We start from the raw sequence: 15,281 nt of genomic DNA on the forward strand, positions 1-15,281 counted from the left end.
TGTAGTGTTCTTATGATGGCTTCTTCCCTTACATCCTAACCAGTGGCACAGATGGGGTATTCTGCCCCGCACTGGTTAGGACAGGTGGACATTTTATTGACAAGAGGGGGCTCAACCCCAGTCCCCTTTGGACAGGTCTGGTCGGGTGGAGGTCCCCCCTCCCTTCCTGGGGGACCCCTGTTCTATCTTTCTGCAGGCTCTTACCCCTGTTGGGGTCAGTTTGCTCGTCTCCTGCAGTGCGCAGGGTGATTTTTTTGGTCGTGCTACTGTGCGGTACCTTTTTTCTACTCTGCGGAGTCTGTGCGGGGGGCTCCCTCGGGTGTACGCGCGCTGCCGGTCCTCTGGCAGTGCGATTGTGGCCCCGTGTTGTTCCTGTGGCGCCGCCATATTTGGAGTGATGTCAGTGGACGTCACTTCCTCCCGTTCACAGTCGTCTTTCCTTAGATTGTATTACATTATAATATAGCTTTTCTGTCTCTCGCCCCCTGTGGCGATCTAACCTTCCCTAAATTAATGATATTTTTAAAAGCATTAGGGGGTTTAGCACAAGCTCCGCCCCCATATGGGCGGAGCCTACTTTTGGCGCCAGGCAGGCTATTTAAAGCTGGTTTCAAGGGTCAGTTGTATTATTACTCTTCTTAAGCTGTATTGGATTCCCACCTTCAGCGGGTTCCTCTGTTCAGCTTGTGCTTATAATTACCCTGGCGGGTTTCTTTTGATTCTAGCATTTCGTGTTTTTTGGGGGGTAAAAGACCTTCTTGCTTGGAACTGTTATGGACTATTGATACAAAATGGATACTTGCTTGTTGAGAACTATACTGTAGTAAAAATGGCGGCCAGGTACCCAGCCAACGCCTAGAACAAGAATCTTGCTCTTTGCTTTATCATGTGTTACAAGACGGTTTCCATTCAGCTCAAGGAAGCAGCTTCCCCTATCTGGAAGGGGGAGGGGGGAACTTCCTCTTGTCATCGATGTGACAGAAAATACAGAGTTTATAGCCAATAGAAAAGATACACGCCACCTTACACCCCCCACTCCTTCCTGTCCTAAAGAGATGTCCCGAACTATTCGCTAGCGAACATGGCTTGTTCACGTTTGCCACGGCGGGCGAACATATGCAATGTTCGGTCCGCCCCCTATTCATCATTATTGAGTAAACTTTGACCCTGTACCTCACAGTCAGCAGACACATTCCAGCCAATCAGCAGCAGACCCTCCCTCCCAGACCCTCCCACCTCCTGGACAGCATCCATTATAGATTCATTCGGAATCTGCATTCTCAGTGAGAGGAGGGACAGTGCTGCTGCTGCTGATATAATAGGGAAAGCGTTAGCTAGGGCAGTGTTCTGTGTCCACAGACTCATCTGCTGTAAGGACAGCGTCCAGACAGCACCCCAAAAAGCCCTTTTCAGGGCTGGTACATCAGTCTGCTTTTTTTCCCCCTGTGTAATCTAATTGCAGTTGCCTGCCAGCGTGTGTGTCAGGCCCACAGCGTATACTGTGCCCACTTGCCCAGTGCCACCACTCATATCTGGTGTCACAGTAGCTTGCATTAAAAAAAATATATAACTTTTTTGACTGCACACGTGTGTGTTTCAGGCCCTGCAAGTGCACAGTGTCACCAGCGCAACTCATATCTGGTGTCACAGTAGATTACATAAAAAAAAAAAAACTATTTTGACTGTAATAGATTGAATAGCAGTTATTTGTCTGCAAGCGTGTGTGTCAGGCCTACAGGGTCTACTCTGCCAACTTCTGCCAGTGCACAGTGCCACTCATATCTGGTGACACACTACCTTGCACGCATAGTACAACTAAACTAATCTAAAATAAATGACAGGCAGAGGCAGGCCACCCCGCAGGGGCCGTCGTGGTCGTGGTGCTGTGATTCCCTTTGGCCCTAGAATAATGCCCAGTGTTCAGAGGCCACGTACGCTGAACTCGAAAAGTTCTGAGGACATAGTTGACTTGCTAACACAGGACACCCAATCTTCTACAGCTTCCGCTCGGAACCTTGACGCACCATCCTTCTCCAGCTTAGCTTCAGGCACCTCTCAAGTTACCACTCGCCCGCCCGCCGCCACCACGACCAACACTAGCACCACAGCCACCACAGCCGCTTCACTTGATCCCTCAGAGGAGTTATTTACACATCAGTTGGATGAAATTAGTGATGCGCAACCATTATTGCCAGAGGATGTAGATAACAGGGATATGTCTCAGTCAGGCAGCATTACACACATGGACGTACAGTGTGATGATGATGATGATGTTGTACCCGCTGCTGCTTCCTTTGCTGAGGTGTCAGATACAAGTGAAGTGGCTGATGATGACGATGTGTCCGTGGATGCCACGTGGGTGCCTGCTCGAAGAGAAGAAGAAGAGGGGGAAAGTTCAGAAGGGGAGACAGAGAGGAGGAGGAGACGAGTTGGAAGCAGGGGGAGGTCATCGCAAGGAGCTAGTGGCACAGTCAGACAGCATGTATCGGCACCTGGGGTCAGCCAGACAGCACGCCAATCAACGCATGCTGTTGCCACCACCAGAATGACGTCATTGCAGAGATCAGCAGTGTGGCATTTTTTTTGTGTGTGTCTGCCTCTGACAACAGCGATGCCATTTGCAACCTGTGCCAAAAGAAACTGAGTTGTGGGAAGTCCAACACCCACCTAGATACAACTGCTTTGCGAAGGCACATGATCTCAAATCACAAACGCCTATGGGATCAACACATGAGTACAAGCAGCACACAAGCTCCAAGCCACCATCCTCCTCCTGGTCCAGCATCTTCAGCTACGTCAACCACTGCTGTCCTCCTTGTCCCCTCTCAACCACCCGCCACTCCGCCTCTCGCCTTGAGCAGTTCCTGCTCATCTGCCCACAGTCAGGTGTCTGTCAAGGACATGTTTGAGTGTAAGAAGCCAATATCACAAAGTCACCCCCTTGTCCGGCGTCTGACAGCTGGCTTGTCGGAACTCTTAGCCCGCCAGCTTTTACCATACAAGCTGGTGGAGTCTGAGGCCTTCAAAAAATTTGGAGCTATTGGGACACCGCAGTGGAAGGTACCCGGCCGAAAATTTCTTTTCACAAAAGGCAATCCCCAACCTGTACTCTATTGTGCAAAAGGAAGTCATGGCATGTCTGGCACACAGTGTTGGGGCAAGGGTCCATCTGACCACTGATACCTGGTCTGCAAAGCACGGTCAGGGCAGGTATATCACCTACACTGTGCATTGGGTAAACCTGCTGACGGCTGCCAAGCATGGAATGCGTGGCTCTGCAGAGGAGTTGGTGACACCGCCATGACTTGCAGGCAGGCCTGCAGCCACCTTCTCTACTCCTCCTACTCCATCCTCATCCATAACCTCATCAGCTGAGTTCTCTTCTGCTGCTGCGTCTTGCTCCACATCAACTGCACCCCCCCCCCCAGCTCCCCAGGGGCTTTTCCACATCCCGGATAGGACAGTGTCACGCCGTCTTGGGGTTGACTTGCCTGAAAGCAGAGAGTCACACTGGACCAGCACTCCTGTCCGCCCTGAACGCACAGGTGGATCAGTGGCTGACTCCGCACCAACTGGAGATCGGCAAAGTGGTGTGTGACAACGGAAGCAATTTGTTGGCGGCATTGAATTTGGGCAAGTTGACACATGTGCCGTGCATGGCACATGTGTGTAATCTGATCGTACAACGCTTTGTGCATAAGTACCCAGGCTTACAGGAAGTCCTCAAGCAGGCCAGGAAGCTCTGTGGCCATTTCAGGCGTTCCTACACGGCCATGGCGCACTTTTCAGACATTCAGCGGCGAAACAACATGCCAGTGAGGCGTTTGATTTGGAATTCAACACTCCTAATGTTCAACCGCCTGCTCCAACAAGAAAAAGCCGTCAACGAGTATTTGTATGACCGGGGTGCTAAGACAGCTTCTGCGGAGCTGGGAATTTTTTCGCCACATTACTGGATGCTCATGCGCAATGCCTGTAGGCTTATGCGTCCTTTTGAGGAGGTGACAAACCTAGTCGCACCAAAGGCACCATCAGCGACATCATCCCATTATTTTTTCTTCCTGGAGCGTGCCTTGCGAAGAGTGCTGGATCAGGCCGTAGATGAGCGTGAAGAGGCAGAGTTGTGGTCACCATCATCACCACCAGAAACAGCCTTATCAGCATTGCTTGCTGGACCTGCGGCAACGCTGGAAGAGGAGTCAGAGGAGGAATGTGGCTTTGAGGAGGAGGAAGACCAACCACAGCAGGCATCCCAGGGTGCTTGTTGTCACCTATCTGGTACCCATGGTGTTGTACATGGCTGGGGGGAAGAACAGACCATCAGTGAGGACGAGGAACGGGACATGAGGAGCTCGGCATCCAACCTTGTGCAAATGGTGTCTTTCATGCTGCGTGCCTGTTGAGGGACCCTCGTATAAAAAGGCTGAAGGAGAACGACCTGTACTGGGTGGCCACGCTACTAGACCCCCGGTATAAGCAGAAAGTGCCTGAAATGTTACCGAATTACCGGAAGTTGGAAAGGATGCAGCAGTTCCAAAATAAATTAAAAAGTATGCTTTACACAGCGTATAAGGGTAATGTCACAGCACAACAGGAATCTTACAGGGGAAGAGGTGAAAGTAATCCTCCTCCTACCACGACCACGGCGGCAAGGAGAGGACGCTTTACAGACATGTTGTCGATGGAGGACAAGCAGAGCTTTTTAAGTCCTACGCATCACCACAGCCCTTCGGGGTCCACCCTCAGAGAACGACTCGACCGACAGATAGCCGACTACCTCGCCTTAACTGCAGATATCGACACTCTGAGGAGCGATGAACCCCTTGACTACTGGGTATGCAGGCTTGACCTGTGGCCTGAGCTATCCCAACTTGCGATAGAACTTCTGGCCTGCCCCGCTTCAAGTGTCCTGTCAGAAAGGACCTTCAGTGCAGCAGGAGGAATTGTCACTGAGAAGAGAAGTCGCCTAGGTCAAAAAAAGTCTAGATTACCTCGCCTTTATTGAGATAAATAAGGGATGGATCCCGAAGGGACTGACAGTGGACGATACATTCGACTAAAAAAGGCCTGATGAGATGACCTGCCTTGGGCTAAAAATGGTCCACACGCTGCTGTATTTTATCTCTGAATGCCGGATGACTTGCGTGACTTATCTGCCACCAACTATGGTTCAAGCCACAATGTTTTAGGGCACTTTCTGCCTGGGAAACATCCATTTTTCTGGCCGCTGCTGTAGGGGCTGCAACAATACCAAATTCTGCCCTCTGGTGCTGCACTGTGGCTGCAAAAACCAAACAAAAAAAAGGCCCATACATGTGTCAATTCCCCTTCGTGATCGTTACCTTGTTGTGGTGAAGGGGCTTGCGTATCACAATGAAGCGACCACCTCTGAGTGTGTTGGCAATGGCATCGTTGGCACACCCCAGATGATAAGGTCGTTGCTTCATTGTGAACAGACCAAAAGCGATCGGCTGGATAATTTTGCATAGAAAAAACATTAATTTTCTTTGTGATCATCTAAGGTGATCATAAAAGCCTACTAGGCCAACAATGGGCCCACACTGCAGAATAATTGTTTTCTGGGTCATTTAACTATCACTGAACTACCTCAGCACGACCATAGGCTTTGAAAAACCGCCATCGCCTGCAATCTCCCAAACGTGCGCACGAGCACAGTCATCACTACACCAAGATTGACGCATAGAGGAATAAAATTCAGGAGTGTGTCAACTATTGACAACTCTTTGCGGTTATCTAAAATCTATTCCATACACATCCCCTGATAGGAATAGTACTACTTAACACACCACTAATATCTGGTGGCACAGTATATTGCACACGCAGTGCCCCAAATTGGAAGTAGGAGGACCGACCAAGCATCTTTTTCCATCTCCCGGTTCCTAAAATCTATTCCATACACGTCCCCTGATAGGGGACGTAACAGGGATTAAACTGATAGGAATAGTACTACTTAACACACCTTATAATAATAATACTAGTGAACGTAACAGGGATTAAACTGATAGGAATAGTATTACTTAACACCACCACTCATATTGGGATTGCATAGTACATTACACGGCGCACGCGCAGTGCCCCAAGTTGGAAGTAGGAGGACCGACCAAGCATCTTTTTCCATCTCCCGGTTCCTATAATATATTCCATACACGTCCCCTGATAGGGGACGTAACAGGGATTAAAGTGATAGTAATAGTACTACTTAAACACACCACTCATATCTGGTGGCACAGTACATTGCAAGCCGTACGCGCAGTGCCCCAAATTAGCAGAGGATCGACCAAGCATCTTTTTCCATCTCCCGGTTCCTAAAATCTATTCCATACACCGGCCCCTGATAGGGGACAAAACAGAGATTAAACTGGTAGGAACAGATTTTTTTAATTTAAAAAAGAGAACAGCCTCTGCGGAGCTGGGTATTTTCTGGCCGCGTTACTGAACGCTCATGCACAATGGCTGTAGGCTCATGCGTCCTTTTGTGGAGGTGACAAACCTGGTCAGTTAACCCAAGGCAACATCATCGACCTCATCCCATATGTGTTTTTTCTGGAGCGTGCCCTGCAAAGAGTGCTGGATCAGGCTGTAGATGAGCATGAAGAGGAAGAGTTGTGGTCACCATCACCACCAGAAGCAGCCTTGTCGTTGTCGATTGCTGAACCTGTGGCAACGCAGAGAGAGGAGTCTGAAGAAGAGTCAGAGGAGGAAGGTGGCTTTGAGGAGGTGGAAGACCAAACACAGCAGGCGTCCCAGGGGGCTTGTTGTAACCTTTCGGGGACCCTTGGTGTTGTACGTAGCTGGGTGGAGGAAGAGACCTTCAATGACATCAATGAGGACAAGGAACGGGACATGGCTAGCTTGGTATCCAACCTTGTGCAAATGGGGAGTTTGCGGTTGTGCAAATGGACTGTTTGCGGTGCGATAAACAGGGAGTTTGGTTTGTCACTGTGAAGCGGGCGTAACCCTTGCACTACCTGATCAATACAACATCATACCTGATCGTATACACACACTGGATGTTTTAAAGCACGTTATTCAAAACAATTTAGGAATGTTAGGTGATTTATGCCCTTTATGGATTAAAACCCGACTGTGCGTCAACTACGTAATTTGCCATGGGAGTTTTGCCTTGGATACCCCTCCGGCATGCCACAGTCCAGGTGTTAGTCCCCTTGAAACAACCTTTCCATCACTATTGTGGCCAGAAAGAGTCCCTGTGGGTTTTAAAATTCGCCTGCCTATTGAAGTCTATGGTGGTTCGCCCATTCACGAACATTTGCGGAAATTCACGTTCGCCAACGGAAAATTTTATGTTTGCAACATCTCTACTGTCCTATATACTGTCTGCTGTTCTGCAATAAACCAGAGTTCCTGTTATGACCCCCAGCTGTGTGCTGTCTCAGTATTGATCTCTCAGTATACGTATATTTTAACATTAATTAATTTGGAGCAGTACATCAACCGAACTGGCAGCTTGACCATAACCAGAACAAATTTGGAGCCCAGCGTGGGGCTCGAGGATTTGACCCTCTGTTCCCGTACCCCTGGAGACCGGACGAGGAGAGGCACTCTAACGGACACCGGGATCGCGACCCGTAATACTAGGTAGGAAAACGGAGTCATCTTGCCTATAAAGTGTCCCCTTGTGTAGCCTCTTGGTGCTCGTCTGAGGGAGGGGTGCGGCAGCAGTCTGGGACATCCTCGAGGGCATGAAAGTAAGAACCCCATATGTTTTTTAAAGTCTTGATGTACTGTGTTGTGCCTATAAGTTGTGAAGAAGACCCTGTTGACAAGTATCACTGACTGAGACACGGGGTTCTCCTATTAGCCTGTATCGGAGTTCAGCCCGGCATCTGACTCAAATCCCCAAAAAGGGGATGATCACAGAAAGGGGAGAGCGGTCCGCGGTAGCCCAGAGTGTGCTGACCCGGACTCAAAAGTCTTCACGTCCAGTGATTACTCTATACAGAGGTCTTTAGACGGCTCCACTAGGTGCAAGGGACGATGGGCCAGTACGCAAGGGTTCTCCCTTGATGTATTGTGGTTTATTGTTTTTAATGTGCGACCCTCACTATCCTAGCACCACATTATATTTCTGCCATTCTCCAACAAACACAACCTAGGCATCTGACTAATCAATGTCACCTATGATTGCAAGGTAGCCTGCTCCTACCTGATATTGTCACTATTCAAATATGTCACATCCTCAATCCTGCTGCTCTTCTCCCTCTTCCAAGGGGGGAGTATACTGGAGAATCTGACGAGTATATTGATCTACAGGCTGAAGAGGATCTTTAAGAAAAAGAAATATGAGGTTCCCCTGACTCAATTTATGCTAAACCGGAACATGACTGCCTCACAATGATGGAGGCTGAAGTAGGAAGGCCACCATCAATTCAGGACACTCCATTACTGAATCCACACTGGACTCTCTTTGTGGATGGCTCAAGGTACGCCGATGACAAGGGAAAGTTCCATACAGGCATGGCAGTCACTAGTGAGCATGAGGTGCTGTGTGCAAGACAATTGCGCCCAGACCAGTCAGCACAGGAGGCTGAACTCATTGCCCTCACTGAAGCCTGCCTCATGGCAAAAGACTCAATTGCCAACATTTACACTGACTCTAGCTATGACTTTGGAGTAGTTCATGACTTTGGAGAAATATGGAAGGCCCGGGAATACATCACGGCCACAGGAACACCAATCAAGAATGGTTCAGCATTAGCAGCTCTAATGACAGCAGTACTCTTACCCACCCAAGTGGCAGTGATTAAGGTAAAGGCTCACACTCAAGCTGACACCTCTGAAGCCAGAAGAAATTCCCTAGCTGATCAAACAGCAAAGCAAGCAGCACTGAAGGAGGAAGAAGAACAGACCTCCCAAGTCTTGATGGCAACAGAGTACACAACAGACCCAACACAGAAATCAAAAGAGGTCTCCTGGGACCTGCTAGTCCAGTTACAGAAGCAGCCCATGCCAAAAAATTGGATTGGCTGAAAGAGTCAGCCCAAGAAGAGAAAGAATCTGGACTGTGGACCCAAGAAAAGAGAGTATGTCTGCCCAAAGCTCTCTATCCTCTGATAGCTTCAATAGCTCATGGGCCCACCCACCAATCTAACCCGGGAAGAACTGAGCCTACACCAACCAAATGTCTCCCCAACGCTCCGTACCCGTTCCAACGGATTCAAATTGACTACATCCAGATGCCAATGTGCCAAGGGTTTCAATATGTGTTAGTAGTGGTAGACTTGTTCTCTGGGTGGCCAGAAGCCTACCCCGTCCAAAATCAGACAGCCACAACAACTGCTAAGAAACTAATGCAGGAAACTGTTTGTAGGTTCGGAGTACCTGAGGTCATTGAAAGTGATCAGGGCCCAGAATTCACTGCTAGCTTAACCCAAGAAGTCTGGAAGATGATAGGGTCACACTTAGCCTATCCCACGCCCTACAGACCCCAAAGCAGCGACAAAGTCAAACGACTGAACGGGGTACTGAAGTCCAAGATGCTGAAAATGACTAGGGAGACAGGGCTCAGTTGGGTACAATGCCTGCCAATAGAACTATTTTCAGTCAGACACACCCCTAGGCCTCCACACAAACTGACTCCATATGAAATTTAGTTTGGGACAGGGCCTAGGATGGGGCAGTACTTCCCACAGCAATTGCAAATGCATTATGAATCTGTTGCAAAATATGTGATTGCCCTGAGTAAACAATTGTCTAACATACGTGCACAAGTTTTCTCTTCCATTCCAGATCCTGACTCCCTAGAGGGAAGCCACACTCTCAAACCTGGAGAGTGGGTGGTGGTCAAGAAACACCCTCGAACCAGGATACGAGGGGCCGTACCAGGTGTTGCTGACTACCCCGACCTCTGTGAAACTCGAAGGGAGGCCTACCTGGATCCACGCCTCACATTGTAAAAGAGTAAAGGCTGTCCCGACGACCCTGGAACAATAAGCTATCAGGGTTCATCTACTTATTATGACTTTAACTGTAGGCATATCCGCAGTGTTCACGCCACTGGGTGATGAATGGGACAATTCACTGATACGGTACCATAAAATTCTAGTCCAGGGGTTGAATGAGACTGAAACTCTGAGAGATTGGTGGATCTGTACCCACAGTCCCATGAGCTCAGCCAGTATGCCTTAGTTTGCAATACCCCACTTTTCTGAACTGATTGACCGGTCTAAATCTATTATCTTTCTCACTAGCATATACCCCACATGCAGTTACATTAATCTGCACACTGCATCATCCTTAACCTCTTACCTATGTAGCCCACACAGGAGCCGACCACCTTCGTGCACCTTCTGACCATATGACTGATCGCGTCATTTTTGGTCTGCAGGCTTGACCACTTCATCTAGGATTGACCTGCTTTACTTTACATCATCTCCCCTGATGAACTGCCCAATGTCCTGGCAGCGAAACATGCGTGTAGGGACTTTGCTCATGCATATTTAGGGACATACAGCATCTTAGGGAAAGGTTCCAGACAGGATCGTCCTTTCAAGGACGAGTGCCCTGTGGTCAGGTTGCTACCACACTCTTAGTTACAGGGTTACCGGATAGACAGCCATAGGAATTCCTTAGGGACCCTGCACACATGTGTTTGACTGTCAGCTGGTTGTTATCTCCCCTGTGATTCATCCGACCATCCATACAGGATGAACGACTACTACAATATTGTGTGGTGAAGCAGCCGACGACCTTCCCTTGGTACTGGTAGGACACACTGGTTACCCACTCAGTGCCGCCGCGCACTTTAATATTTATCATCACTATACTGAGATGACCATGGGCCACTGCTATTAGTGGTTTGATACCGTACTCATCCCAGTATATATTTTTCGCACATAGTATCTAGGATTTTATCAGCATATATTATTAAATGTTATGTTTTAGGATTATTCTTTCAGAGTGATGCATTTATTCCGGATAATCTAGAGCGCAGATATACCCTGATCTGACCTCTTTGTTCCTCTTTATGATTTTTGACTTCATGGATCATACTTTAAACAGATGCATCCCTAGTAGGCTGGGGAGCACATCTTCTAGACAAGACAGTCCAAGGAATCTGGACACCTCAGGAGAAGTTATTTTTATCAAATCTCCTAGAAATCAGGGCAATCAAGCTAGCCTTTTTTAATTTCACTCCCTCCATTTATAGCAAAGCGGTGAGAGTACAGTCAGACATCATGACTGCTGTAATGTACATCAACAAGCAGGGAGGCACAAAGTCTCCTGAGAGAGATAGGTGTGATATTGGATTGGGCAGAATTGAACCTCACCCACTTATCAGCCGTCCACATTCGTGGAGTTCACAATATGATAGGAGATCGCCTGAGCCGAGGTCTTCCAACCGGGGAGTGGTCTCTCCATCCAGACATCTTCAAGGAGATAACGCTCATGTGGGGAATGCCAGAGATCAATCTCATGGCAACGAGGTTCAACACCAAGGTGGGGAGAGGTATTGCTCCCTTGACAGGGAAGACAACCCGGTGGCAATAGATGCACTGTCAATCCCATGAAGGTTTGGACTGGCCTATATCTTCCCTCCAATTCCCTTGATTCCGAGGGTATTGATGAAAATCAGGTAGGACCAAGCGTCAGTCATCACCATCATTCCATACTGGCCGAAAAAAAGAGCTTGGTTTACCCAACTCATTCAGATGAGTCGGAGGCAATTTTGGAGGCTTCCCCCAGAATTAGTACTGGTGTCGGGGGACACTCAGACCTCCTCAAATCTTCAAATGTTCAACCTGACAGCCTGGAGGTTTATCAGGGCTATCAGGGTCTGTCTTGAGAACCCTAGAGCACTCCAGATCTGAGGCTACCAACAGATCTTATTCAAGAATTTTGAAGATTTTCTCAACTTGGTGTTCCAGTCGTCAACTGTCATCCACTGATGTGTCCATACCTACCATCCTACAGTTCCTTCAGGATGGTCTGGATAAAGGATTGTCACTTTCGACCCTCAGAGTGCAAACTTCTCTCAACAGGTCCATTTCTCAAGAACCCCTTATCAAGAGGTTCCTTAGGGGAGCTTCAAGGTAAAGCCTACGATAATTAAACCTATCCCGGTATGGGATTTAACGGTCGTGCCCAGGGGGGTATCATTTCCCCCCTTTAAGCCCTTAGAGGAGGTGGAGCTCAAGTTTCTAACCTGGAAAATTACTTATTAGCTATCACTTCTGCAAAACAAGTTGGGGAACTACAAGCTTTTTCTGCTTTTGAGCCGTACACCAAGTTCCTGCAAGACCGGGTGCTGCTCAAGTTTTTACCTACCTTTATTCCAAAGGTGCCTACGTTCAGCAACATCAACCAGGTGGTATCTCTTACAGTTTGGGCTCCTCTCCCCTCCTCATAAGAAAGGGGGCTCCATACCCTCAACGTTTTGAGATGTCTCAGGATTTACCTGGAACGGTCCAAGGTATTTAGGAAGGATGAAAACCTCCTTATCATTTTTTCCCATACCCACAAGGGTAGGAAAGTCTCTAAACCCTCCAACAGTCGATGGATCAAAGAGGCAATTCGGGAGTCTTATGTATCTCAAGGTTCGGAGCCACCTGAGTTTGTGAAGGCCCACTCTACTCGAGCAGTGGCTGCTTCCTTTGCCGACAGAAGCTCGATTCCGCTGGATGTCATCTGTAAGTCGGCTTCTTGGAGTTCTCACTCCACTTTTATCTCCCACTATAGAGTGGATTCTAGGATAGATAGCTATTCCTCATTTGGCCAGATAGGGGGTTTCTACTTGCTAATCCCCACCTGTGCCACTGGTTAGGACGTAAGGAAACCGTTAATTTCTAACGATAATTTGTTTTCCCTTAGTCCTAACAATGGTACACAAATATCCCCCCCCCCCCTTAGTTATACTTTAGTGTTGTCATTTTTTCTGCTTGTAACTACACAAGGGGACTGGGGTTGACCCCCCTCTTTATTGGGGTGGGAGGGTCTTGTTAATTGTTTAATTACTTTCACTTGTCAATAAATTTTCCACCTGTACTAACCAGTGCACAGGGGCAGAATACCCCATCTGTGCCACTGTTATGACTAAGGGAAAACAAATTATCGTTAGAAATTAACGATTAGCTGTGATCTGGCAGACCCTCAGCCAGTGTAATACAGCCATTAACCCCTAATGGTCGTCTATCAGTTTTCTTGCTCTCTGATCTTAGTGATGCATCACCCCATGTACAAGTGTCCGGACCATCTTTAAGAGTTGTGCCTTTCTCACAGTCGTTTGTATTCTGCCTGTGCCATGACTACTGCCTCCCCACTGCGCATCAGCTGTAGCCATGCTAGTCCCTTGCTGTACACATACAGTGCCTTGAGAAAGTATTCACACCCCGTGAGCTTTTCCACATTTTCTCACATTACACCCACAAACTAAAATGCATTTTATTGGGATTTTATGTGAAAAGTACAAGTCTGTGTGAGGCGAGAAGAAGACCAGGTTTTCACAGTGATCTGTACAGTGCGGCGTGCGTTTGTCTTCAGCCCCTAGAGTCAGTACTTTGTCGGACCACCTTTCGCTGCAGTCTTTTGGGGTATTTCTTTACCAGCTTTGCACATCTAGAGGCTGAAATCTTTGCCCATCCTTTAGAGAATGAAGGGTCCTTGTCCTGGGATCCGTTCATCATCCTCCAAAAGGGAGCTCAATGTATGTACCCCCTCAAGATCCCAAATTTTTGACAGTTATAGTTGTCGTGGGTCCTAAAAAATATTTTCCACTTTAACCAATTCACATCCGGGCTATTTACCCCCTTCCTGACAGAGCCTAATTTTGGAAATCTGACATGTGTCACTTTATGTGGTAATAACTTTGGAACACTTTTACTTATCCAAGCCATTCTGAGATTGTTTTCTCGTGACACATTGTACTCCATGACAGTGGTAAATATGAGTCGATATATTTCACCTTTATTTATAAAAATAATCCAAAATTTAAAACAGAAAGTGATACCTCATAAAATATTTATTACCTAACATTCCCCATATGTCTATTTTATGTTGGCATCATTTTGTAAATGTCATTTTATTTTTTTAGGATGTTAGAGGCTTAGAATTTTAGAAGCAATTCTTAAAAAGTTTAAGAACATTTCCAAAACCCACTTTTTAAGGACCAGTTCAGGTCTGAAGTCACTGTGTGTGGCTTACATAGTGAAAACCCCCCATAAATGACCCCATTGTAGAAACTACACCCCTCGAGTTACTCAAAACTAATTTTACAAACTTTGTTAACTCTTTAGGTGTTCCACAAGAATTAAAAGGAAAATAGAGATGACATTTCTAAATTTCACTTTTTTGGCAGATTTTCAAATTTAATCAATTTTTTCCTTTAACACATCAAGGGTTAACAGCCAAACAAAACTCAATATTTATTACCCTGATTCTGCGGTTTAAAGAAACACCCCACATGTGGTCGTAAACTGATGTATGGGCACACAGCAGGGCGGAGAAAAAAAGGAGCGCCACATGGTTTTTGGAAGGCAGATTTTGCTGAACTGGTTTTTAGATGCCATGTCCCATTTGAAGCCCCCCTGATGCACCCTTACAGTAGAAACTCCCAAAAAGTGACCCCATTTTGGAAACTAGGGGATAAGGTGCCAGTTTTATGGGTACTATTTTGTGGTACATATGATTTTTAATTGCTTTATATTAAGTTTTTTGTGAAACAAGGTAACCAACAAAATGGCTGTTTTGGCACTGCATTTATTTTTTACAACAATCATCTGACAGGTTAGATCATGTGGTATTTTTATAGAGCAGGTTATTACGGACGCAATAATATCAAATATGTCTACTTTCTTTGTTTCAGTTTTACATAATAAAGCATTTTTTAAAACAAAATTATGTTTTTGTGTCTCCATTTTCTGAACGCCATATTTTTTTTTTGTCTGCCGATCGTCTTGTACAGGGGCTTGTTTTTTTACAGGAAGAGTTGACGTTTTTATTGGTACCATTTTTGGGTACATATGATTTTTTAATCATTCATTATTACACTTTATGGGTCGAGGTGACCAAAAAATTGGTTGTTTTAGCACATTTTTTATTTATTTATTTTTACAGCGTTCACCTAAGGGTTTAGGTCATGTGACATTTTTAGAGCAGATCTTTACGGATGTGGCAATACCTAATATGTATATTTTTTCTTATTTATTTAAGTTTTACACAATAATAGCATTTTTGAAACAAAAAAATGTTTTAGTGTCTCCATAGTCTAAGAGCCATAGCTTTTTTATTTTTTGACAGATTGT

The 15,281-nt window shown here is 46.6% G+C and overlaps 1 protein-coding gene across 1 annotated transcript in view; it reads right to left on the bottom strand.

The window, feature by feature from the left end:
• LOC122935208 (zinc finger protein 397-like) overlaps positions 1-15,281 on the bottom strand; it is a 1,371,324-nt gene that overhangs the window by 516,813 nt on the left and 839,230 nt on the right. The gene's annotated exons all lie outside the window — the stretch shown is intronic.

Source organism: Bufo gargarizans, chromosome 4 (assembly GCF_014858855.1).
Source record: "Bufo gargarizans isolate SCDJY-AF-19 chromosome 4, ASM1485885v1, whole genome shotgun sequence".
Classification (NCBI taxonomy): Eukaryota; Metazoa; Chordata; class Amphibia; order Anura; family Bufonidae; genus Bufo; species Bufo gargarizans.